Raw genomic sequence first — 26414 nt, 5'->3', positions numbered from 1 at the left:
AGCCTGTGCAGACTGCACATGCATTAAGTCCTGATTTCCTAGATCGCGGCTTAAATCTAATTGCCATACCTCACCTATTCTTTCGACTCCTTGTTGAGGAGAATGGTAAGGGCCTAACAGAACTGCTCGCGATTCAGACTCAGCTTGTTGTCATAGCCGTCAGTGCTCACCTTCATTCTATGGAAACAAATCCTCTATGATACAGACCAAGTACCTTGAAGTACATTGCAGGTATGTAGCGTAAAAAGATTGCTATTTTAATTCAAATGTTAGTCAATAAAAACTGAAAAACTGACTAAAAATAAAATGTGACCTTTATTTGCCTTAAATTTTAAATAGAAGCAATACCAACTAATGGCATCATTTAATATGTTAAGGACAATTTTTTATAAACACAGACACAATTAAAATATATGAGTTACAAACAAATTTGTCATATAATAAGATAGAATCCTGACAGAACATGTAACTTGTAAGTTCTTAAAAGGTTCATGTAAATTTAAAAATTGGAAATACCTAATTCCTACTAGATAAAAATGTTTATCCTGCCTCTGTTGCAAACATTGACTAAATATAGCAGGGTCGAATACATTTTCCTATTTCCGGTCAACAGGAAGAAGTGCATTCCTACGCACGCTGTGACGATAAACATGTCCTAATATTTGACATTTGAAATGTATTGGGACGCATCATAAATGTTAACGTTATCAGAGCGACTCTGGTCCCTGGCCGTCTTTACCTTATATGGTAATCATAACCATATATGTCACAACACAAACATCTATAAATAAACGTTATGAATGAGTGTAATATGATATGATTCAGGTCGAACCTCAAAGACCTCGTGAAGAGGCCGGTAGGACCTGTAAATAAACTCTGATTCAAAAAAAAAGTGTAATATGACCATATATGAAGAAAGCGTAATCAAATAACGTGCGATGGGTTCCGAATGGAGAAACAAGAAAAAAACATCGTTGGAATAATCTCTCCTTTTGATTGCACACGAGCTTTCAAACGGTTGAGATCCGGTATTGTATACGTTTGTGACATTGTTTTGAGATCAAGAAGTCATTTCGGCGCTTATATATTTCAGTTTTGTTTTTGAACTTGCAATAGCTATCTTTTAATTGTGATTTGGTGTATTTCGACGTTGTAAAGTGTATAATTCAAAGTGGCATTCATTTTCGCGACCAAGTCCTAGTAACTCGGTGTGAGTGAACGAAGGATTTGTGTTTACTTTTCACCTTAAGTTCCACTCACAGGCAGCAGTATCATAAATAATTTGCCCCCCCCCCCGGAACCCTACCCCCCCCCCGGAACCCTACCCCCCCCCCCCAGCTTACCCCAGGGGTTCCCATTCTATACATAGATGGTGACGTCACTACGTTATTGTCACCTCTATACTTAGACGCATCACGCACCTCCATTTGGAGGCATTTATGACTACGACACAAAGAAGTCCGCGGATGAATGGAGAATTTGCTTTATAAGTAAACATTCATGTTATGATTTAAAAGTTAAGTATTATTTTGTTCAGTCTTACGGTCTTATGTTAGTATCAATTATAATTTTTGTTAGTTTTCAACTATTTCGCTCTTTATTCATTTTTTTAAAAACAGAACTTTCACTTTCGGTTGTATAACAACATGTATCCTTTATTGACGAAAGTTTGCAATGAAATAGCGTTTTCAAAACCGCTTAAAAAGTTTCAGAAGGTGTGTCTGATGCATGTTTTGAAAAGACACAATGTCATAGTTATATTGCCGACTAGTATGGGAACAATTTGATATTTCAAGTGGCTCCATTTGCATTGCAAGAGAAGTTCAAATTGACTTGTTCAGTTTGTTAAATTTTGACACCCTTATTATATTTTTTTTATAAGTGCCTGATAAATTTATTTCTTTAAATAATTGAAATCATTGAAAATTTAGTAAAAGCACGGCATTGATGTTCTATGATGGTCATTTTTAGTGGAATAGTATGTTACAAATTACAATAAAACAATTATAACTATTGTATTAATGAATTTAGATTAGGTGTCATTTTTAAATGGGGTAGTAATTCATTATATGAGATTAGCACATTATATAGTTGAAAAATAAATAACACTTTAATGACTTACCATAGGGAAATAAAGTAGCATAGAATATGTTGCAGGTCACAAAATGCAAAACTGAAGTTCAAACTCAGAAGAAGCTTTGCAAATATTTTACACTGACAACACTGTTGATTTTCCAATAAAATCCTTCCTATCTTCCTGCCCTAGTGTTTTGGGGAAAATTTAAATATTATTAATATCATTGAGTTAAATTATTAAAATATCAATATGTTTTGATTACATTAGCTAATTATAGTATTATATTATTAATAATGAAATACTTTGCGAGGAAAGTCCCATTCTGTTTTAATTAGTCTTAATTACCTACTAGTAAAATTGAAATTATCAGTGACATCCAATAATTGAATTATATGCGTGTGAATGCATATGTTTTTTTGACAGTTACATAGTACCCTATTTAATTGTATAACAACAAATAACTATAGTTCCACAACCCAGCCCAAGTTTACACAAACTGAATTAATTCATCAATTGATCCTATTTAATTATATTAAAAACAACATGTGTAAGATTTTGAGAATATCCCATGTATTCCTCTAGTATTCCTTTAGTACACCCAGGGTTGGCACCAATCGACCGCCCCCGGTTTTAACCGGCGGTTTTTACTGGTTAAAACTGCCCCGGTCAATACTCCCAAATTTGTCATTACTGGTCAATACTGGTCGATTGAACTTTACCCCCAATTTTGATTAATATTCCATGCTTAATTAACAATATTGATAATATAAATTAAACAGACATGTTGCCAATAATGTCTTAAGCTATTAATACCCACTATTTTATACCTGTTCATGCAAATAAGTCAAAGTTGGTCAACTGGATTTTTCTGGTTGATTGAATTTTTTTTCAATTCTAATGAATCATGAATGCTCAGAAAATTCTGTGCTTGATTCAACACGAACCTGTCAATTACTGTGTATTAGTTGTTCCTCATGCCCCACGTCCCCAGTCTTCTCACAGTCTTCTCACCTATACAGGTTAGGGCATCCAAAACTGATAATAGGGCCTTAAATGGCACCTTCTTGACACAACCCTTACTTGTCATGTATTCTTGCCTGGATTTCTTAAAGTACTTTTTAAACAAAATAGTGAAAAAATATTTCATTTTCCATTGATATAAAAATAAAAATAAACATAATTAGAAATAATTATTAAAAGAAAGTAGAGTAGACCCACAATTGGTAAACATTATTTGTTGGCAAAATCAAGAACTTTGATTGCTTATTCTTTTGAAGACCAATTGAACTTTAAAATATGAAAACCCTCTTAATACAGAAAGGAGACAAGTTAGAAGTAACTATTAAATTAATAGCAAGTTATCTCCTTTTGTGTGAGTGAAATGAAATAGCCTAAGGGCAGATTTGCTTCATTGTCACTTTCAGAGACATAACACTGCATGCATATTATTACCAATTAAGGCTTAGGGACCAGATTTATGACCCTAGAAACCACACTAGTTCTGTTTGTCATTCTGCCTATTAAATAGATATATCAATAGATCAGTGAAATGATTTATTATGGTTGTTTTTAGGGAAGCCTCAAACAAATTTTACCAATTAAATAGATCTAATTAGAATTGTTTTTATAAGTACATGTATTGTTTCTTTCATTTATTGAGATCCTTGAAAAATTGAGTAAAAACACAGCTTTGATGGTCATTTAAAGTGGAATAGTTGTGATTTTTAATGAAGAATAATAACTATATCCAAGTTTTAACTGAAACACAAATTATTTTGACTAAATAAATATCATATTGGGATATTTATTTTGAGACAAGTAAATAAAATTGTTTTGTAACATTTAAATTATAATGTCCCAATACAGCTAGTATGAACATTTTACATTGATTTGTAGTACTCAGGTGTTACCTCTCAAAAATATTCTTTAAAAATTAAAGGAAACTCAACGATGAAAATATTTTCAGAACCAGGCAAATAATAGGAAAGTTATGTTTTCACTAATATTAAGTAACAACACACACCTACCATTGAACAATATATCAGGCACTTATGGTGCAATATACAAGCGTTAATTGGATTAGCAAGTGTATATAACAAGATAACAGCTATTGTATAAAGGGGTACTTATGGTGCAATATACAGGCCCATTAATCATCATTGATGAGATTAGGTGACATCTTTGAAGGGGGATAGTCATTCATAAGATGAGATTAGTGCATTATCATACAAAAACATTTTTATGTAGTTTATCACTGTTTTAATTATTATTAATAAATTGCTTTAAATTTACCTTTTTTTTAATTCATAAAGTTATTAATTTTTCCTTAAATTCCACAAATTCATTTAATACAAACGGGTAATTGTGTTTTGTGTTTCTTATATCAATAAGTTTTTATTACATTTGCTCATAAATTATATTATTAATAATGAAATAATGTGCACGGAAAGTTCAATTCTGTTTTATTTAGTCTAAATGAGTTATTAGTAAAAAATAAAATATCAGTGACATCCAATAATTTGATAATAAACATATGAATGCATGAAAAAAATGTTGACAGTTACAAAGTAAATATTTATTTATCATATTTATCTGTTACAAGGAAAACAGTGTCGAAATTAATTTTAATTTGATTTTACCATTTTCATTTCACCAATTGACCATATTTAATTGGATAAAAAACAACAAACACTGCATTTGCACAACCCTGCCCAGGTTCACTCAAACTGAAATAAGGTGTTAATTGTGTATTCAAAACGGGTCTTGATTACACATTATTCTTGGTTGCATTTGTGTTGAGCAACATGTATAAGATACTCAGTAAGATTTTGAGGATATTCCATGTATTCCACTAGTACACCAACATGCACTTACTAATGATTTACATGCAATCATTACACAGTTAAACCCTCCAAAAAACAATTCTAAAACCAAAAAACCATACAAGCTGCTTCATAGATATTAAAAGTTAATTAAAGACTTCATAAACAAAATAATAATTTTGATAATAAACAAAGATTGTACTTCAACCGAACAATTATAAATTTATTGGGGGGGGGAACATCTGCACTAAAACTAAAATGGGGGGGAAACGTCTGGGGAGGAATTGTCTTTGCGGAGAAACGTCTTGGGGAGGAAACGTCTGGGGGGGGGGGGAAATGACCGGAAACCATTCCCAAAATGGTGAAAAAAAAACACTGGCATATAAATTAAATGGAAAACATACAATATTATGTCAAGAAAAAAAAGCTGTAAAAATCTCACCTGCTTGTCTTTGATGTTGCAATTAGCACATTCAGCATTTTCAGTATCTACTAAATAAATATATGAAAGTGCCAAATGTCCAAGATACCATGACGTCTTCCTCAAAATGTTAGATCCTTCGAACTCCATTTTATTTTATCCCTGACTAATCCTCTCACACATTAGGCCTACATGTAAGATTCCTTGCAGTGCTCACGCTGCTGCCAGACATTATCGCCAATGGCGATTATTTTATCCAACTGGCTATTATTTCTTAAAATTGTCTAGAAAAAATGGCGATTATTTTATCCGCCTAAATAAAAAAACAAATTGCCACTAAATGTTGTCCGGCGAATGCAAAACGCCTGCAAATCGGGCCATCAAGCAGGAAAAATCGATAACGAGATTACCTGTGTACACACTCGACCCCGTGTATTGTCATACACGCGTCAATAACTTCTGCGACATTGTGGCCTAGAGCATTTTTCTCAATCAGTGTTCGGAAAAAACGTCTTTAATCTCCCTGTGCTTTACCAATTATCGGTAACTGTTAGATCTTTGTTAATTTTTTGCCAATTATTATTTAATCGTCATTATTGAAAATCGCCGCTAATATTGTTGGCTGGTTTTGTTTTGCACGCCGTTTTTTCTGCAATTAGATTACGTTGAACATTGCTTGATGAAATAATTATTTAATCGCCATCAACTAATTATCCCCGTAATTACCGCTGTTTGTCGTCTGCTTTAACATAATGATTCCAATTTATTACCAGGTAACCTGGTTTTCCCAATTCAAAGGGACCCGGCATATGCCATGGTCAGCTAATTTTAACGAAACACGTGTTTGGAATTACACTAAATGACTAAGGTGGTGTATTTTAACTCACGCGCTGTGACGTTAATTGATGTAAACATGATCGGCATTGCGAAAGTGTTATTTTTGGAATAAATCATTTATAATTGATATTGGCCTCTGCCTACAATATTGCGGCCGATGGCAAACGCCGTATTAAGAGATAAAGTAGTCGAACGATATGCACATTTTAGATTATGCATATTAATATTTTATATTATGCATATTTCATGTGCAAAACGCGTACAATTTTTCGGATTACCGTTTTCGGATACTGTATTTTTTTCGTCCATTATGATTTATTTTCGAAGTTCATAACAGCAAAAATAGAATGACGAATACACATGCGGTGATACGGAAGGTGTGGTTTATAATATTTCGAGTATTCACCAAAAATTGCAATTGGAAAAACTATAAAAAATAGTATAATTAGTGCTCTGGGTGGGTTGGGGCCTCTGCCCTTAATTCTTATGTGTATGTAACAGTAGCTGATATCTGGTTTGTTAAGTCACACCCACAACATTGATTGTATTCTTTATTGTAAAGCCATGATAATATTTTATAAGAAAATGACACACTGATATTATGCTTGTTTTTGAGTATTTATATATTATAACTTAAATCAATAGATATACATTTAATAAAACATAGATAAAATGAGATTCATGGTTTTTTCTTTCTTTTTGCCTTCGGTACCGTTTTGCGGAAAAGTCCGCATATGTTTTGGCTATTATTTTTTTAAGGAAAAAAAATATGGCTATTATTTTCTGAAGGCCAGAGTGAGCACTGCCTTGCAATGTTCACAGCGTTTATTTTAAATCGTTTACGTTCTCAAATTTCAGCAGGTATTTAATTATAAATATTTATTTATGATTTAGATTTATTAACTATTTCGAAGATACAGTCTTGCAACATGTTTAGTTAGTCTAAGTTACGTGTTTAGAGATTCTTACAAACAATAGACTGACATGAAAAGTGGCTCCTTTTGAAGCACAAACTGCATCCAACTATATATTACAGCTGGCCCGGTTTGATGGGGCCTGTTTTTGATAATAATTAATTACCATTTTTCACTTCCGTGTTTATTATGTTTACCAACGCCATGATGGAAAAAAGTCCGTTTCCCACAATGCTTAGCGCGCATTCACACAGGTCAGTAAAGACCGGTGTATCACAATGCAGGGGTTCCAGATTGTTAAATGTACACCTATTGTGTATGGTTTGACTTTTCAACAACGTATATTGACAAAATTTCATAGTTTGAAAAAATAACCCTCGTATAGGTATTATATATACACAAGGTATGAAACGCACTATATGCCTATTGCTGAAAGATTGTGGAACACTGGACGTGACCTTTTTCATCGAAAACACACATGTTCCCATGCAGTTGCCGACAAAATGCAACTGGATTCGTTAAAAGACAGTTAAAGCAACGTGATTACACAACTAACCGATCTCCTGCTCGGCTAATAACTTTAATATTCAATTAAATTTGACTTTCTCGCTATATGTCACTCGGTGTTTCATCTACACATGTACACCATTTTAATTTTATAACGCGTCATCTGGTTGGTTGTTCTCATTGTGTTGGCCAATGATATGGCGTTTTAGAACCGAGCATTCGATCGACAAAATATGACAGCAAAACACAGACATGTAGCGAGAAAGTCGAATTTAATTGAATATTAAAGTTATTAGCCGAGCAGGAGATCGGTTAGTAGTGTAATCTCGTTGCATTCACTGTCTTTCAACGAATCCAGTTGCATTTTGTCGGCAACTGCATGGGAACATGTGTGTTTTCGATGAAAAAGGTCACGTCCAGTGTTCCACAATCTTTCAGCAATAGGCATATAGTGCGTTTCATACCTTGTGTATATATAATACCTATACGAGGGTTATTTTTTCAAACTATGAATTTTTGTCAATATTTGTTGTTGAAAAGTCAAACCATACACAATAGGTGTACATTTAACAATCTGGAACCCCTGGGGTAAGCTGGGGGGGGGGGGTAGGGTTCCGGGGGGGGGGTAGGGTTCCGGGGGGGGGGGGGCAAATTTATGATACTGCTGCCTGTGGTTCAACTGTGCGTTTTATTACCCATTTTGTGATCTATTAAAAACACGTGCTTCGCGCATTTGGACACTTACAGTGTATTTTACACTAGTGCAATAATTGACGCTTTTGATGTGTTTATAGTGACTGTGTGATATTTGCATTGATTGAACACTTACCAGTGGATTGCAATTTTGAGTGACACTTTAATACTAATTATTAAAAAACAGGTGCTTCGCGCATTTGGACACATTCAGTGTGTTACACACTAGTGCAATAATTGACACTTTTGACATGTTCATAGTGATATTTGCACTGAACACTGACCAGTGTATTGCAATTTTGACACTTATTGATTATTGAAAACTAGTGCTTTTTAACTTGTGTGACCTTTATTTTTATTAAAGCGTGATTGATCTGTTTTGTTTATATTCTTTTTGTGTAGTTAGATACACATAAGACAAGTTTAGTCGTCCTTATTAGTCTTGTTGCAATAGTATTGTTAAGGTAGTATTTGGGTTGTTAAGACTTGTCTTTTTATAATTAGTAGATTTATTACGCAGGCTCTTTTGAACAGGATGCAGTGTTGTGTCAGGAAGCATTTTCCTTTTATTTTTTCAGGTGCCCAAGACAGGAGAAAAGTGAACCGTATTGCTGGGGACTCCAATGCTCATCGGATTAAGGATATTCTTCCTGATGATATAGCTGTCAAATGCCTGCCAATCTCTGATGAGAATATGTAATGACAATGGTATAGAACAGTAATTACAGTTTCATGTTTGTTTCTATTAATGGTATCACATGTACACATTTTTCTAAACGTTAAAACGAAATGATTAATGAAATAAACAAAAGGTTACCGTTTAAACGGTATCCATATGTCAGTTATAAAAGCGTCATTGACATCGCATTTCCAAACTGAAAGTAATGATTATTTCCAGAAGTTATATTCAGATCATAACCCATTTGGGCAATGACGTCATATTAAAACCAACTGTTCTTGCCGTTGTTGAGTCATTGGGTACACATTTTCTACTTACATGCCGTAGTATTTTATAACAAAGACAAATAAATATTGATCCCACATTTCTTCAATAAGACTACACCTGTGTAAATTTTTTATTGTTTTCTACGTAACAAGATGTACATAAAAACGAGTATCTGTTTATTAAATTAAAAATGAATCCTGATGAATAAATGTCGGAAAAAATTTCCTCATGCACGTTGTGCTGACGCGCGTCAAATGTTCAAGACAATTCGGGGAATGATCATGCAACAAATAGCTGGAAAATTTTCCCGAGCACTTTGTGCCGACGTGTGTCAAATATTCAAGCCGTCTAGGTCGTACATGGTGTTTTGTTATGTTTACGCTGTTGTGAATAAGGGCCATCTGGCACACATGATACAAATGTATACCAGTCTTTTTTTAACAGCTTTTAATAAGTTTTGCAACATTGTAACGTAATGAACTAAAATGGATTATGTTGATATCAACAGTCGTTTAAATGTTTACTGTTTTTGTAAACATTTTTGAGAAAACACGAAATGCCACCATTTAAACGTGATACTCATAGTTTCTATAATGATGTAATTATTTCATTTCTTTATACTTAAACAGTTCAAATGTCAAGTCCTAAGCTTCGTATGATTACAGTATTTGTCATCAATATAAAGTTAAACTTATTATGCTGATGTGCAATGATTGGCATCATTGCGTTTTCTAACTAATTTGCATGGTTATATATTTTATTTAAGCGTGTGGAATATTTTACAGATTGTAGGGAATTGTAATTGCAAACTTTTCATTTTAATCTTGAGGCAAAGCATGAATTTTCCTTATGTATTCATTCATGTATATTTGTGATTTATTTACACAGACATTCGCCAACTCTGTTTTCAAAGGTGCCAAATTTTCTTGTGATCGTTTTTCCATGCATTGTTGAGAGACTTGCGAAAGATGGATGTTCAACAGCTGTATCTTCATCTAGGCTCAAATGACATTCTTACGAATGAAGCGGTGTTTTACCGGTACATATACAATTATAAAAAAAAGCTTTGATATTTAAATTTAATGTAGTTGTTTCCCATAACTATATAAATTTGCAAAACTAACATTTTACATGGTTTATTCCTCAATGAGTCATTGAAACTTGCAATCATTTTAGGAGTGTTATCTAGTTTCTAATTTATAAATAAAGCATTTCACAATATTTTCTATTATCTATGTTAATTTGACATTTTATTCTCCCCCAAAAAAATTGGGGGGGAGCATATAGTCGCCGCTTCGTCAGTCCGTCTGTCCGTCCGTGAACAATTTTTGTCCGGGCTATTTCTCAGCAACTAAAGGCCGGAATTCAATGAAACTTAATGGGAAGCTTCACTATTAAGAGGAAATGTGCATATTATCAGCGGGTTTTAGTCGGATGATTTGTCACAGAGTTATGGCCCTTTTAAATTTTTTATTAACTGTACATATAGTGCAATTCTTGTCAGGGCTATTTCTCAGCAATTAATGACCGGAATTCAATGAAACTTTATGGGAAGATTTACTACCAAGAGGAGATGTGCATATTATCAGCGGGTTCTGGTCGGATGATTTTTCACAGAGTTATGGCCCTTTGAAATTTTCCATTTACTGTAAATATAGTGCAATTCTTGTCCGGGCTATTTCTCAGCAACTAATGACTGGAATTCAATGAAACTTTATGGGAAGCATCACTACCAAGAGGGGATGTGCATATTATCAGCGGGTTCTGGTCGGATGATTTTTCACAGAGTTATGGCCCTTTGAAATTTTCCATTGTACATATAGAGCAATTCTTGTCCGAGCAATTTCTCAGCAACTAATGACGGGAATTCAATGAAACTTTATGGGAAGCTTCACTACCAACAGGAGATGTGCATATTATCAGCCGGTTCTCGTCGGATGATTTTCCACAGAGTTATGGCTATTTGAAATTTTCCATTGTACATATAGTGCAATTCTTGTCCGAGCTATTTCTCAGCAACTTATTACATGAATTCAATGAAATTTTATGGGAAGCTTCACTACCAACAGGAGATGTGCATATTATAAGCCGGTTATGGTCGGATGATTTTTCACAGAGTTATGGCCCTTTGAAATTTTCTAATAACTGTACATATAGTGCAATTCTTGTCCGGGCTATTTCTCCCCAACTACTGACTGGAATACAATGAAGCTTTTATGGGAAGCTTAACTACCTTGAGGAGATGCGCATGTTATTAGTGGGTTCTGGTTAGATGATTTATTTACAGAGTTATGGCGCTTTGAAATTTTTAAGTTACTAAACCATACATTGTATTATTTTGTCCAAAGTTATGCCCCTCAAGACGTTTCCTTTTATCTGAATATATAGTGCAATATTGTGACAAAAAAACCTTTGTGGAGCATCACCCGTCTCAAACGGTTTCTTGTTTCATTATTTGCTGTCTACAATTAATTTTACATGAAATAGCAAATGTTTTATTTATGCGCATAATATTAACAATATAATTATACATATTTGTTTATGTAACTATTTTGATAGGTAAGTAAGTCTGCAAAGAAAAAGAACACATTTGTATATATTTTACTCCACATTTTTTATGCCCCCTTTCGAAGAAAAGAGGGTATATAGTTTTCGCACTGTCTGTCTGTCTGTCACACTTTTCCTGTATGCTCTCTAATTCAAATAGTTTTCATCTGATCTTTACCAAACTTGGTCAGAAGTTGTATCTAGGCAATATCTAGGTCAAGCTCGAATATGGGCCATGCCGGGTCAAAAACTAGACCATGGGGTCACTTAGTGCATTTTAAGGTTTAAGCATGGTGTCTGCTCTCTAATTGAAGTAGTTTTCATCTGATCTTTACCAAACTTGGTCAGAAGTTGTATCAAGACAACATCTAGGTCATGTTCGAATATGGGTCATGCGGGGTCAAAAACTAGGTCACAGGGTCACTTAGTGCATTTCAAGGATTAAGTATGGTGTCCGCTCTCTAGTTTGGGACTTATTTTGCATTTCTAAATTAACGTTTTTTATGCCGCCGAAGGAGGGCATATTGTGATCGCACTGTCCTTCCGTCTGTTTATCTGATGTCTGTCTGTCCGTCCGTCACACTTTGTGTTTAGGTTTCGAAAAATGCTCATAACTTCTTTTGTCGCTTCAGATGTAACATTCATATTTGATATGCATGTGTACATGGACAAGGCCTTTCCATACGCACACAAATTTTTACCCCATGACCTTGACCTTAGGGTCCGTGTTTAGGGTTCAAAAAATGCATTCAGATTTCGAAAAATGCTCATAATTTCTATCAAAGCATTTATTGTGGGCATACGTCATCCTATGGAGACAGATCTTGTTTAACAATTTAATTGAAAATAATATGTTGTCAACATGAAGTGTATATATGCAAGATCACATTCCCAGTGACAACAACTCTTTAATTGTTGACTGTATTTTAGCTGGACTATTATATATGAAATATATATAGTGGAGCTATCCTACTCACCCCGGCGTTGGCGTTTCCGTGAGCGTGCAAATGTTAAAGTTTGCGTACTACTTCAAATATTTTCAATGTCCATTGACATATTGCTTTCATATTTTGCATACTTGTTTACCAACATGATCCCAACCTATAAACAAGAGCAGACCACTGTATCAAGCATTTTGACAGAATTATTGCCCCTTTTATACTTAGAATATGCATATTATTGATAAATCTATGTTAAATTGTGCGTACTACCCCAAATATTTCCTATGTCCTTTAACATATTGCTTTGTTATATTGCATACTTGTTTACCAACATGAACTTTAACCTACAAACAAGAGGAGACCACTTAATCAAGCATTTTGATAGAATTACGGCCCCTTTTATACTCGGAATATGCATATCATTGATAAATCTATGTTAAAGTTTGCGTACTACCCCAAATATTTCCTATGTCCTTTGACATATTGCTATTATATTTTGCATACTTGTTTACCAACATGACCCCAACCTATAAACAAGATTAGACCACTGAATCAAGCATTTTGATAGAATTATGGCCCCTTTTTTACTTTGAGAATTGGACATTTTGCTTAAATTCACATAACTTCTTTATTTATGATAAGATTTTATTAATACTTTGACAAAACAACACTTACCTGAATACCACAATGGATTCCACCCGTGCAATACCAGTGCTCCAGCTAGGCCTAAATCGAAGGGCGCCCCGCCCTGCCCTCCCGAACCTCCGCCCTGACCTTCCTAGGGCCCCCCCTGCCCTTAATTTTTTTTTTTTTTTTTTATTTTTTTTTTACATATGATGATTAATAAATCTCTTATTAAAATACATTTTAATTAATTTATTCCTCATTGTAGTAATTAAATTTGAATTGTTTAATGACAATGGGAATAATTTATTCTTACAATTATTGATAACACATAAATTAACATGCATGAGGAAGCATTCTAGAAACGCCCGCGCGCTCGAAAGTGCCCTTTTGACAAAATACTGCGCGTCCAAAGTGCCCTTTTGACAAAAAATCCCCCTGCCCTTTTTAAATCCTAGCTGCAGCACTGCAATACCCCACGCCCCAACCCAGAATCCCTGCCCCCCCTCCCCACCCCCCCAAATTTTTTGTTTTCCTTTTTTTATTTTTGAAAGATCGTCAGATCGTCTAATAAATGACCACACCCCATGTTATACCCCCCTCTCAACCCCCCTACCCCCTCCCCAAATTTTTATTTTTTTTCCTTTTTTTATTTTTGAAAGATCATCTAATAAATTATTGAATATGAACAATTTCCCCATGATGGCTTACGTTATACTGTCAAGCACTCGAATAGTCGAGGGCGCTGTCCTCTGACAGCTCTTGTTATCTATTTTTATTAATGAAAATGATTGTATTGAAATAATTTCAGAGATGTAGCTGACTTGTGCGATTTGGTGCATCAGGTCAGTCCAGACACTGAGGTTGTCTTTTGCAAAGTTTTCTGAATAAAATACATTGAATTTAGTGGTTTGATAAAAATAGAAAATGCCCAGAGCCAGTAGCACTGACACTTGCAGTGTGATATAAGAAATGGCAAAAATATTTTGAACCTTCTCCCATAACAGATATCTCCCTGTTAGCTAACAAACGTTTTTTTGACTGATAGTTCAGTCACATAAATGTGGGGGGACTGTCAGGATGGTTTTTTTTAAATAATAATTATTGATTAAGTGATAAGAAAATATTGAAATTGTGTTCATTGTTATTTGAACTAACTTTAAGAAAGTATTGAAATTGTGTACATTGTTATTTGAACTAACTTGCTTACATTACGTGCATTTTAAGGATTAAGTATGGTGTCCGCTCTCTAGTTTGGGACTTATTTTGCATTTCTGGATTAACTTTTTTTATGCCGCCGAAGGAGGGCATCTAGTGATCGAACTGTCCTTCTGTCTGTTTGTCTGATGTCTGTCTGTCCGTCACACTTTGTGTTTAGGTTTCGAAAAATGCTCATAACTTCTTTTGTCGCTTCAGATGTAACATTCATATTTGATATGCATGTGTATATGGACAAGGCCTTTCCATACGCACACAAATTTTTACCCCATGACCTTGACCTTAGGGTCCGCGTTTAGGGTTCGAAAAATGCTCATAATTTCTATCAAAGCATTTATTGGGGGCATACGTCCTCCTACGGAGACAGCTCTTGTTTAACAATTTAATTGAAAATAATATATATGTTTTCTTATCCAAGTTAATGTCAAAGTTCTTGTTTAGTAGGTATTTATTGGTTAAAATGATGAAAAATAAATGTTTAATATATTTTTATGTTTCACAAAGTTTTATATTTAAAGGAGGCGCACAATCGGTGTCCAGAATGCAGGGTTGTTTGCTCCAACGAAGACGCTTTGCTGAGCCACTTCTGCAGTCGCCACATCAAGCAACCAGAGACTGGAAAAGAGAGTAAAATTAAGCTGATAGGCTCACCAATGAGGCTCACCAATGGTATGACTTTAAATCACTAACTTGTGTATGCTTGACAAGCATTTTATGTACAAATAAAGTAACAAAAAAGGAGGTCAACACATGCACTTTCCCATATAAAGCTTTCTGTATCTTTTAGCAACTAATTACACGATTTTGTGTTGACATACTCAATATGATAGTTATAGCCCTATATAACTGGTATGTTCATTTTAGTTAATCTTTCTATTTTATTAAACCTGTTTGTTTTAGCTAGATTGCTTGAAAAACACAACCAGGATTATTTTTATGCCCCGGATCGAAAGATCGGGGGTATATTGTTTTTGGCCAGTCTGTCATTGTATGTGTCCATGTGTGTGTGTGTGTGTGTGTGTGTCCCAAAACTTTAATCAAAACTTTAACCTTCATATTAACTTTTGCAATATTGAACATAGCAACTTGATTTTTGGCATGCATGTGTATCTCATGGAGCTGCACATTTTGAGTGGTGAAAGGTCAAAGTCAAGGTCATCCTTCAAGGTCAAAGGTCAAAAAAAATAATTCAAAAACTTTAACCAAAACTTTAACCTTCTTCATAACTTTTGCAATATTGAACGTAGCAACTTGATATTTGGCATGCATGTGTATCTCATGGAGCTGCACATTTTGAGTGGTGAAAGATCAAGGTCATCCTTAAAGGTCAAAGGTAAAAAAAATAATCAAAGTGGCGCATTAGGGGGCATTGTGTTTCTGACAACCACATTTCTTGTTAGCATTGTCTTACCCCTGTTACATGCAATGTACATGTGGCTTATTAAATTGGAAACCCTGGTTTGCATGAGAATATTTTGCAAAACATAGTTGAAAAAACATACATGTATACAAACTTAGTCATTACTGTTAGTATAATGAGCACCTCTTTTTCTGAATATTTTGATTGGATGGTTATGGGCCTTTATGCGTGTGTCACATTTATGTATGTGAAAGTGTGTAATTAGACAAAAGAATTTATATTTTTTTATTTTTTGCGTAACAATCACTTATTTTAGAGTTATTTATAAGTAAATCTTACAGATTGCATCTGCTAATCATGAACTCAACGAAGTCAGCTCAAGGAAGTGGAAGGCATGCTTGGAAAATAGAAGTTTCCATTATGAAGGCAAATTTTAGTATATTTGTAACCAAATGATCTTGAATGAAAATTTGATTGAACATTTGTTATCTGTCAAGAGAAACAGTTTGAAGTGAATGAATTAAGTATTGCCTATTGTCTATAAGTTAATTGTGTGACCTGAACCCTGTGAGGGATATTACTTATTTTTATACGCCGGTTTTGAAAAAACGGGACGTATTATAGTTTCACCCTTGGCGGGCGGCGGCGTCCATAACAGTGTCCACTCTCTAATTCAAATAGTTTTCATCTGATCTTCACCAAACTTGGTCAGAAGTTGTATCTAGACAATATCTAGGTCAAGTTTGAATATGGGTCATGCCAGGTCAAAAACTAGGTCACGGGGTCACTTAGTGCATTTGAAGGATTTAGCATTGGTGGCTCTCTAATTGGAGTAGTTTTCATCTGATCTTTACCAAATTTGGTCATAAGTTGTGTGTAAATGATATAAAGGTCAAGTTCAAATATGGGTTATGCCGGGTCAAAAACTAGGTCGCGAGGTCACTTAGAGCATTTCATGCATTTCGCATGGTGTCTGCTCTCTAATTGAAGTAGTTTTCATCCAATCTTCACAAACTTTGGTCAGAAGTTTTATCTAGACAATATCTAAGTCAAGTTCAATTATGGGTCATGCCGGGTCAAAAACAAGGTCAGGGGTTCACTTAGTACATTTCAAAGATTAAGCATGGTGTCCGCTCTCAAATTGAAGTAGTTATCATCCGATCTTCACCAAATTTGGTCAGAAATTGTGTCAAAATGTTATCTAGGTCAAGTTCAAATATGGGTCATGCCAGGTCAAAAAATAGGTCACGAGGTTACTTAGTGCATTTCAAGCATTTAGCACGGTGTCCACTCTCTTATTGAAGTAGTTTTCATCTGATTTTCAACAAATGTGGTCAGAAGTTGTATCTAGACAATATCTAGTTCAAGTTCAAATATGGGTCATGCTGGGTCAAAAACTAGTTCACAGGGTGCATTTCAAGGATTTAGCATGGTGTAAGCTCTTTAATTGAAAGAGTTTTCATCCGATCTTCACCAAATTTGGGCAGAAGTTGTGTCTTAATGATATCTAAGTCAAGTTCAGATATAGGTCATGCCGGGTCGAAAACTAGGTCACTTAGTGCATTTCCAGCGTTTAGCATGGTGTCCGAAACCTTCAAACAGGTGTATCTTGTGACAGTTTAGCACTCTTGTTTATTACATTAAAGCCACACACCTTAAAATGAAATACATGTTACTCAGTACATATAGATGCAATTTGAAAGTGTGCAAAATTGTCATTAAATCTATAGCCTAGTTAGCAAGTAATTTATTTTTTTATATTTTAAAACTGAATGTATGATTTGTATACGTACATGTTCAATTCGAGAAACACAATTATTTTTAAGTTTTAAAGCACAAGAAAGACGGATTTCTACCTTGCAACTACCAGATATATTCTAATTGGCAAAGATAAAATATGTTTCTTATTTATATCCAAATTTACTATGCCAGATATTTCATTTCAAGGTGTGTGGCTTTAAGGAATGTTTTTTAAATCGGTATATTACCAAGATCTGCACAGCCAGGGTGATATTAACCTTCAGATGTTAAAGCTTTCTAAGAATTTTAAAGCTTGCCTTTTATACTTGAAATGATAAATCATTAACATGTTTTGTTCTTTAGGAACATACAAACATTTCCCACCCACCATGTGGATCAAGATGTTTGGGCTGATGATTCTGGGTCGTATGTGTGGACAAGGTGGTCCTCATTACATCATGATGCAGCTGTGTATTCAACAACATGTTAACCTGTCCCAGCGGATGTTGATGCTCTTAAATGATGTTGAGAACAATCCAGGACCGGTACTTTATGACAAAATATACATCGTTTATTGAATAACTATATATATTTATTTTAACATTAAAGTGATTTTTTTCTTGCAGTTTTGTGCCTTTTGTTACTGAGAACTATTTTATCATATGTTGGTGATTGAAACCCAGGACCTGTAAGTGCTTCTTTATATTTGCAACAAATGACAAATCATGTTAAGTTTTTGAAACATCTGTTTTTTGTTCAGTTAAAGGACATATTGAACTCACTAATTGCTAAGTTAACTTAGATGCATCAAGTTTTTATTGATGATTTCTACTTTCTGTTGAATCATTATCCTTTCCAAAGCCAGAGAGATATAGTGTTGGCGTTTTCCATCGGTCAGTCTGTCAGTCCATCCATCTGTTTGTTACAAACATTTTAGGGCTTCATATCATGAATTTAATAAGATTTCAACATGGAAAAATAAGTGTATTCCATATTCATACAATAGTGCAAATTTACTTGTTTTCTTTCTTTTTAGATTAGTTATTAACAGAAGAACAGAACAGTAACATACTTTTATTACATTAACAGAGGCTCTGATTAGATGTGTATCTGCGTAAAGAACTCATAGAAAATATCAATATATAGATAAATAAAACAAAAATAGAGTTAAACAAATCATGGTGAAATCCACAATACACACCAAGAGCTATTAGTAGGCTTATCTCCATTGACTTCTTTCACAGTAAATCTCTTTTTTTTTGCCTTTTCATTAACATTTCAATCAAAAATAACATTTGTGAAAAACTTAGTCAATGATTATAACTAAAGTTAAAAATGTGGACACTGTAAGTTAATTGACTTTGGCTTCCAATCTGCAGTTTACAAAGTTGCTTGTTATAGGAGTATTCGTGCAAATGGATATCCTGCAAGGAAGACTTCCACTCCATAGGACAGCAAGATGCACATATCATCTCTCATGTGGTTCAAGAGAAATGCTGTAGATGGGGAGACTGTACCAAAGTCCTGAGCTTTAATAGTCTTGAAATCCATGAACTTAAACATCTCTATGATGTGAGTTTAGCACTGTGTATGAACTGGTGTTGCTTCATTTTCTGCATATCTTTATCTCAGTCTTATCTAGTTTTGATGGTCAAATACATATTGTCTGCCAGTTTTTTTCCCCCAATACTGCCGTTCATCGTTTGCTTGCATCAAGAGAAATTAAAACTCATTTGTTTAGTTAGAATCTTATGAAAGACTTAAATGGCCATGTTTAATACAATTGTATAACAACATATACGAGCTAAAAAAATAGTTGGAATAATTAATGTATATATGAACATAACAAATTTACTTAAAATCATAGGTCTTGTTTTTGTCTGCCACTATAAGAACCAGAACATATTTCGGACATTCGAGGATTGACTTGCTGTGTTAGAGGATCATCAGGTGATGGAAGAAACCAGGCTTTTTTCGACTCAATGTTGATGAAACCTGATCGACATGCTCATCTTGGTTGAGTAAGCCTGGGTTGAGTGTGTCCAAAAAGTAGGTAACCTGGTGAAATCTTAGGAAAACATTGTAACCAGATCCAGGTTTATTTGACTGACAGACCGATGGACAGTGGGTCAACCGTAAATCCCTTCATGTGAAAACGGTAGGGACAAAATAAATATCACATTGCTCTTCTGAGTTCATTTGTAAACCAAGTTTTATCACAAAATTAAAATGGTCAATGTATTATTTTGTGTATTTAAAAATTATGTGAATATTAAGTTTCATGAAATCTTACTGAGTTTTCTCAATTTTAGCTACTATTCGGACATGGACTGACGAACAAATGGGCAACAATGTCGCAATTTGTATACCAAGTTTTATAAGAATTGTTTCATAAAAGTAACCAATGTGTCTGTTCTATGTCAAGGTAACTACTAGGATGAAATACACAAAAAGATTTTGGTTCACAATAGGGTAGGCTCCGCGTGCCGTGAACCGGGCAACAGCTTTTGTCATTTAACATTTGTGTTTTAATGGCATAAGCTGGCAGATACCCGTTAACTTTAACGATGTTTTCCGATAATTTCTCGGAAAATACAATCTAGCAATTTTGATTTAATTTAGATTACTAAAAATTAATATTATATTTATGCCCCCCCTTGGAAAAAGAGGGGTATATTGTTTTGCACATGTCAGTTGGTTGGTCCACCAGATGGTTTCCTGATGATAACTCAAGAACGCTTTGGCCTAGGATCATGAAACTTCATAGGTTTATTGATCTCGAAATAGTAAAATGGTTTCCGGATGATAACTCAAGAACGCTTACGCCTAGGATCATGAAACTTCATAGGTACATTGATGATGACTCGCAGATGACCTCTATTGATTTTCAGGTCACTAAGTCAAAAGTCAAGGTCACAGTGACTCGAAATAGAAAAATGGTTTCCGGATGATAACTCATAAAAGCTTACGCCTAGGATCATAAAATAAAAAAATCATAGGTACATTGATAATGACTGGCAGATGACCCCCTTCATAGGTACATTGATAATGACTGGCAGAAGACCCCTATTGATTTTCAGGTCACTAGGTCAAAGATTAAGGTCAAAGTGACTCAAAACAGTTTAATGGTTTCCTGTTGATAGCTCAAGAATACTTAGGTCTATGATCATGAAACTTCTCAAGTACATTGATCATGACTGGCAGATGACCCCTATTGACTTTCAGGTCACTAGGTCAAAAGTCAAGTTCACAGTGACAAAAACGTATTCACAATGGCTGCCACTACAACTGACAGCCCATAGGGGGGCATGCATGTTTTACAAACAGCCCTTGTTCTGTGTTAAAATTATGTACACGTCTGCGTTAAATAAATATGTTCACATTTGAAATAAAGCTAAAAATGTGTACTGTTGTTATTAGTAATTTGAACCGAATTGCTCTGTGGGAAGTAAAAGTACTTCAACCAGACCTAAATATGTGGGTAATTAAAGAGCACGAGAAAAGATGAAAATTAAGTTAGCTCAACCATTTTAAGCAATATTACTGGGTCACACTTTTTACGATGCGAAACCTGAAGGGTCCCTAGACTATGATGATTACTTACACGAGGAGTGTCCTATTCATTGCTGCCGCATGATCCTATCAGTAACGAATTAACGCTTGTATCGTTAAAGCAAGTCGTATATTCACGTTTATAAATATTTAAATAGAAAATAAAGGTTTAATTGTCGCATATCCACCGCATGATGTGTTTCTTACAAAGTGCACGTATATTCAAACCGAACAATTTTGTCCTTAGATAAAAATATACTACATGTGATCATATGTGGCCTCACAAGGCTTATTATGAATTTATTATATCGCCATCGCAATGAGATGTAAATAGTTCATACATGCACAGTGTTCTTTCAACACAACCAAATCACACTTATAGTCGCGTCTTGCGAAAATAGGTCTTAATGCGTATGCGGCCAGCGTAAGTCAAACACGGTCTGCGCTATTTCGCAGTGATTGTTGTTAGGTCAAAAACGTGCATGAAGAAGTCCGGATTTCCGCAGTGATTTGGCCAATGCTGTGGGTGATTTCTCTGAAATCAATAATTAAAATATTCTGATTCATTCATTCGGGTCTACAGGCGTGAAATTTCCCCATCATTTAATTGTTTGTTGATAAAGGGTATTTAATGTGAAAAGCTTGGTAAGACAGCTACGCCGAACAACCGAACTAGCATTCATTAATTTGATCAAAATATGCACACAGCAGAATGATTGTGTTTCTTACATGGCTTTTAGAAGAACAGACCATGCAGGCGAGCAGTGAACAATATGATTAGGTTTAGTGGCCCTAACCCTATATACCCTTGGTATGACTTGTGAGTGTTGAACTAATGTGCTACAGCATCACTTAAATACGAACATACGATAGTCAGGTATCCCCGCATAATGACATATAGAATATTACTGCGTAGATACCGCTTGGCAAACTTGAGCCTGGGATAGTCGGTTATACCCGCTTTGTGAAATTAGGAATATAACAGGTTTGATATAGCATTAACAGTACGTACTTGGGGGTTATAGGAAATACCCGCTATATGACTATCCTGTATATAACTAAATGACGTCAAAAATACAACTGATGTGATACGGCATTACTTATACGAGCATAGGGCAGTAAGGTATAACTCGCCTCCTACACAAATGACCTGATTCGATTTGCTTTGAGAGGCCATGTGCCCATTGTGTATTTTCCATACAACCTGAGAAATTTCCATACACCCCGAGTAATCGGTTGAGATATAATGGATACACAGTTAGTAACTGATAGGATATACACCCACAGTTCCCTTCTCGAGCTTCGCTCTCATACACCATCAGTTACAAACAGTGTAACTAATACGGTATTACTTATAACAGGATGGGGTAGTAGTATATACCGCTATATAACTCGCTAGTATAGTACAGGCTTGATACGGCATTACTTATATACGAGCATTGGGTAGTAGGATATATCCGGTATATAGCTCGCTAGTATAGTACTGGCTTGATACGGCATTACTTATATACGAGCATGGGGTAGTAGGATATACCCGCTATATAACTCGCTAGTATAGTACTGGCTTGGTACGGCATTACTTATATACGAGCATGGGGTAGTAGGATATATCCGGTACATGACTCGCTAGTATAGTACTGGCTTGAAACGGCATTACTTATATACGAGCATGGGGTAGTAGGATATACCCGGTATATAACTCGCTAGTATAGTACTGGCTTGATACGGCATTACGTATATACGAGCATGGGGTAGTAGGATATACCCGGTATATGACTCGTTAGTATAGTACCGGCTTGATACGGCATTACTTATATACCAGCATTGGGTAGTAGGATATATCCGGTATATAGCTTGCTAGTACAGTACCGGCTGGATACGGCATTACTTATATACGAGCATGGGGTAGTAGTATATACCCGCTATGACTCTCTAGTATAGTACCTGTTTGATACGGCATTACTTATATACGAGCATGGGGTAGTAGACTATACCCGCTATATAACTCGCTAATATAGTACTGGCTTGATACGGCATTACTTATAATGAGCATGGGGTAGTAGGATATACCCGCTATATAACTCGCTAGTATAGTACCGGTTTGATACGGCATTACTTATATACCAGCATGGGGTTGTAGAATATACCCGGTATACAACTCGCTAGTATGGTACTGGCTTGATACGGCATTACTTATATAAAGGCATGGGGTATTAGGATATACCCGGTATATGACTCGCTAGTATAGTCCTGGGTTGGTACGGCATTACTTACATACGAGCATGGGGTAGTAGTATATACCCGCTATGGCTCGCTAGTATAGTACTGGCTTGATACGGCATTACTTTTATACGAGCATGGGGTAGTAGGATATACCCGGTATATGACTCGTTAGTATAGTACTGGCTTGATACGGCATTACTTATATACGAGCATGGGGTAGTAGGGTATACCCGGTATATGACTCGCTAGTATAGTACTGGCTTGAAACGGCATTACTTATATACGAGCATGGGGTAGTAGTATATACCCGCTATGACTCGCTAGTATAGTACTGGCTTGATACGGCATTACTTATACCGGGTATACGAGCATGGGGTAGTAGGATATTTCCGGTATATGACTCGCTAGTAAAGTACTGGCTTGATACGGCATTACTTATATACGAGTATGGGGTAGTAGAATATACCCTTTATATAACTCGCTAGTATAGTACCGGCTTGATACGGCATTACTTTTATACCAGCATGGGGTAGTAGGTTATACCCGGTATATAACTCGCTAGTATAGTACTGGCTTGAAACGACATTACTTATATACGAGCATGGGGTAGTAGGATATACCCGCTATATAACTCGCTAGTTTAGTACCGGCTTGATACGGCATTACTTATATAAAGGCATGGGGTAGTAGGATATACCCGCTATGACTCGCTAGTATAGCACTGGCTTGATACGGCATTACTAATGTACGAGCATGGGTTAGTAGGATATATCCGGTATATGACTCGCAGGTATAGTACTGGCTTGATACGGCATTACTTATATACGAGCATGGGGTAGTAGGATATACCCGCTATGACTCGCTAGTATAGCACTGGCTTGATACGGCATTACTAATATACGAGCATGGGGTAGTAGGATATATCCGGTATATGACTCGCTAGTTTAGTACCGGCTTGATACGGCATTACTTATATAAAGGCATGGGGTAGTAGGATATACCCGGTATATGACTCGCTAGTATAGTACTGGCTTGATACGGCATTACTTATATACGAGCATGGGGTAGTAGGATATACCCGCTATATAACTCGCTAGTATAGTACTGGCTTCATACGGCATTACTAATATACGAGCATGGGGTAGTAGGATATATCCGGTATATGACTCGCTAGTATAGTACTGGCTTGATACGGCATTACTTATATACGAGCATGGGGTAGTAGGATATACCCGCTATATAACTCGCTAGTATAGTACTGGCTTCATACGGCATTACTAATATACGAGCATGGGGGTAGTAGGATATATCCGGTATATGACTCGCTAGTATAGTACTGGCTTGATACGGCATTACTAATATACGAGCATGGGGTAGTAGGATATATCCGGTATATGACTCGCTAGTATAGTACTGGCTTGATACGGCATTACTTTTATACGAGCATGGGGTAGTAGGATATATCCGGTATATGACTCGCTAGTATAGTACTGGCTTGATACGGCATTACTTATATACGAGCATAGGGGTAGTAGGGTATACCCGGTATATGACTCGCTATTATAGTACTGGCTTGATACGGCATTACTTATATACGACCATGGGGTAGTAGGATATACCCGGTATATAACTCGCTAATATAGTACTGGCTTGATACGGCATTACTTATATACGAGCATGGGGTAGTAGGATATACCCGCTATATAACTCGCTAGTATAGTACTGGCTTGAAACGGCATTACTTATATACGAGCATGGGGTAGTAGGATATACCCGCTATATAACTCGTTAGTATAGTACCGGCTTGATACGGCATTACTTATATACGAGCATGGTGTAGTAGGATATACCCGGTATATAACTCGCTAGTATAGTACTGGCTTGATACGGCATTACTATACGAGCATGGGGTAGTTGGATATACCCGGTATAAGACTCGTTTACCAGCATGGGGTAGTAGGATATACCCGGTACATAACTCGCTAGTTAGTACTGGCTTGATACGGCATTACTTATATACCAGTATGGGGTAGTAGGATATACCCGGTACATAACTCGCTAGTATAGTATCTGGCTTGATACAGTATTACTTATATACCACATGGGGTAGTAGGATATCCCGCTATATTACTCGCTAGTATAGTACTGGCTTGATACGGCATTACTTATTACGAACATGGGGTAGTAGGGGTATATACCCGGTATATGACTCGCTAGTATAGTACTGGCTTGGTACGGCATTACTTATATATAAGCATGGGGTAGTAGTAAGATACCCTCTATGGACTCGCTAGTATAGTACCCGGCTTGATACGGCATTACTAATGTACGAGCATGGGTTAGTAGTATATATCCGGTATATGACTCGCTAGTATAGTACTGGCTTGATAAGGAATTACTTATATACGAGCATGGGGTAGGAGGAATACCCGCTATATAACTCGCTAGTATAGTACTGCTTGATACGGCATTACTTATATACGAGCATGGGTAGTAGGATAGATCCGATACATGACTCGCTAGTATAGTACTGGCTTGATACGGCATTACTTATATACGAGCATGGGGTAGTAGTATATACAATACGTTTGTAAAACATGCATGCCCCCCATATGGCTGTCAGTTGTAGTGGCAGCCATTGTGTGAATACGGTTTTTGTCACTGTGCCGTTGACATAGTGACCTACATCAATAATGGGTCATCTGCCAGTCATGATCAATTTTCCTATGAATTTTCATGATCCTTAGTTTCATGATCCTAGCCTAAGCATTCTGAGTTACCTTCTTGAAACCATTTATTATTTGAATAACTGTGACCTTGACCTAGTACCCTGAAAATCAAGATGGGTCATCTGCCAGTCATGATCAATGTACCAATGATTATCATTCCTATGCCTAAGCGTTCTCAAGATTATCATCCGGAAACCATCTGATGGACGGACCGACGACGACGACATGTGGAAAACAATATACCCCCTCTCTTCGAAGGGGTG

General features: G+C 35.7%; 4 long non-coding RNA genes across 4 annotated transcripts; 3 read left to right on the top strand and 1 right to left on the bottom strand.

Annotated features, from left to right (window-relative positions):
- The first annotated feature begins 900 nt into the window (after nt 1–900).
- LOC127851223 (uncharacterized) lies at nt 901–16333 on the top strand. The gene is made up of 6 exons (XR_008035701.1): nt 901–1028; nt 8850–8979; nt 10106–10256; nt 14141–14174; nt 15066–15216; nt 16249–16333. It is a non-coding gene; the product is annotated as an uncharacterized LOC127851223 (long non-coding RNA).
- LOC127851226 (uncharacterized) lies at nt 14978–21398 on the bottom strand. The gene is made up of 2 exons (XR_008035704.1): nt 21252–21398; nt 14978–15162 (listed from the first exon to the last, which is right to left on the bottom strand). It is a non-coding gene; the product is annotated as an uncharacterized LOC127851226 (long non-coding RNA).
- LOC127851224 (uncharacterized) lies at nt 18905–19939 on the top strand. The gene is made up of 2 exons (XR_008035702.1): nt 18905–19219; nt 19541–19939. It is a non-coding gene; the product is annotated as an uncharacterized LOC127851224 (long non-coding RNA).
- On the top strand, nt 19995–21052 carry LOC127851225 (uncharacterized). The gene is made up of 2 exons (XR_008035703.1): nt 19995–20735; nt 20881–21052. It is a non-coding gene; the product is annotated as an uncharacterized LOC127851225 (long non-coding RNA).
- Nucleotides 21399–26414: the final 5016 nt, after the last annotated feature.

Source organism: Dreissena polymorpha, chromosome 11 (assembly GCF_020536995.1).
Source record: "Dreissena polymorpha isolate Duluth1 chromosome 11, UMN_Dpol_1.0, whole genome shotgun sequence".
Lineage (NCBI taxonomy): Eukaryota > Metazoa > Mollusca > Bivalvia > Myida > Dreissenidae > Dreissena > Dreissena polymorpha.
The sequence above is the reverse complement of the archived record's forward strand: the minus strand, read 5'-3'. Positions and strand labels throughout refer to the sequence as shown.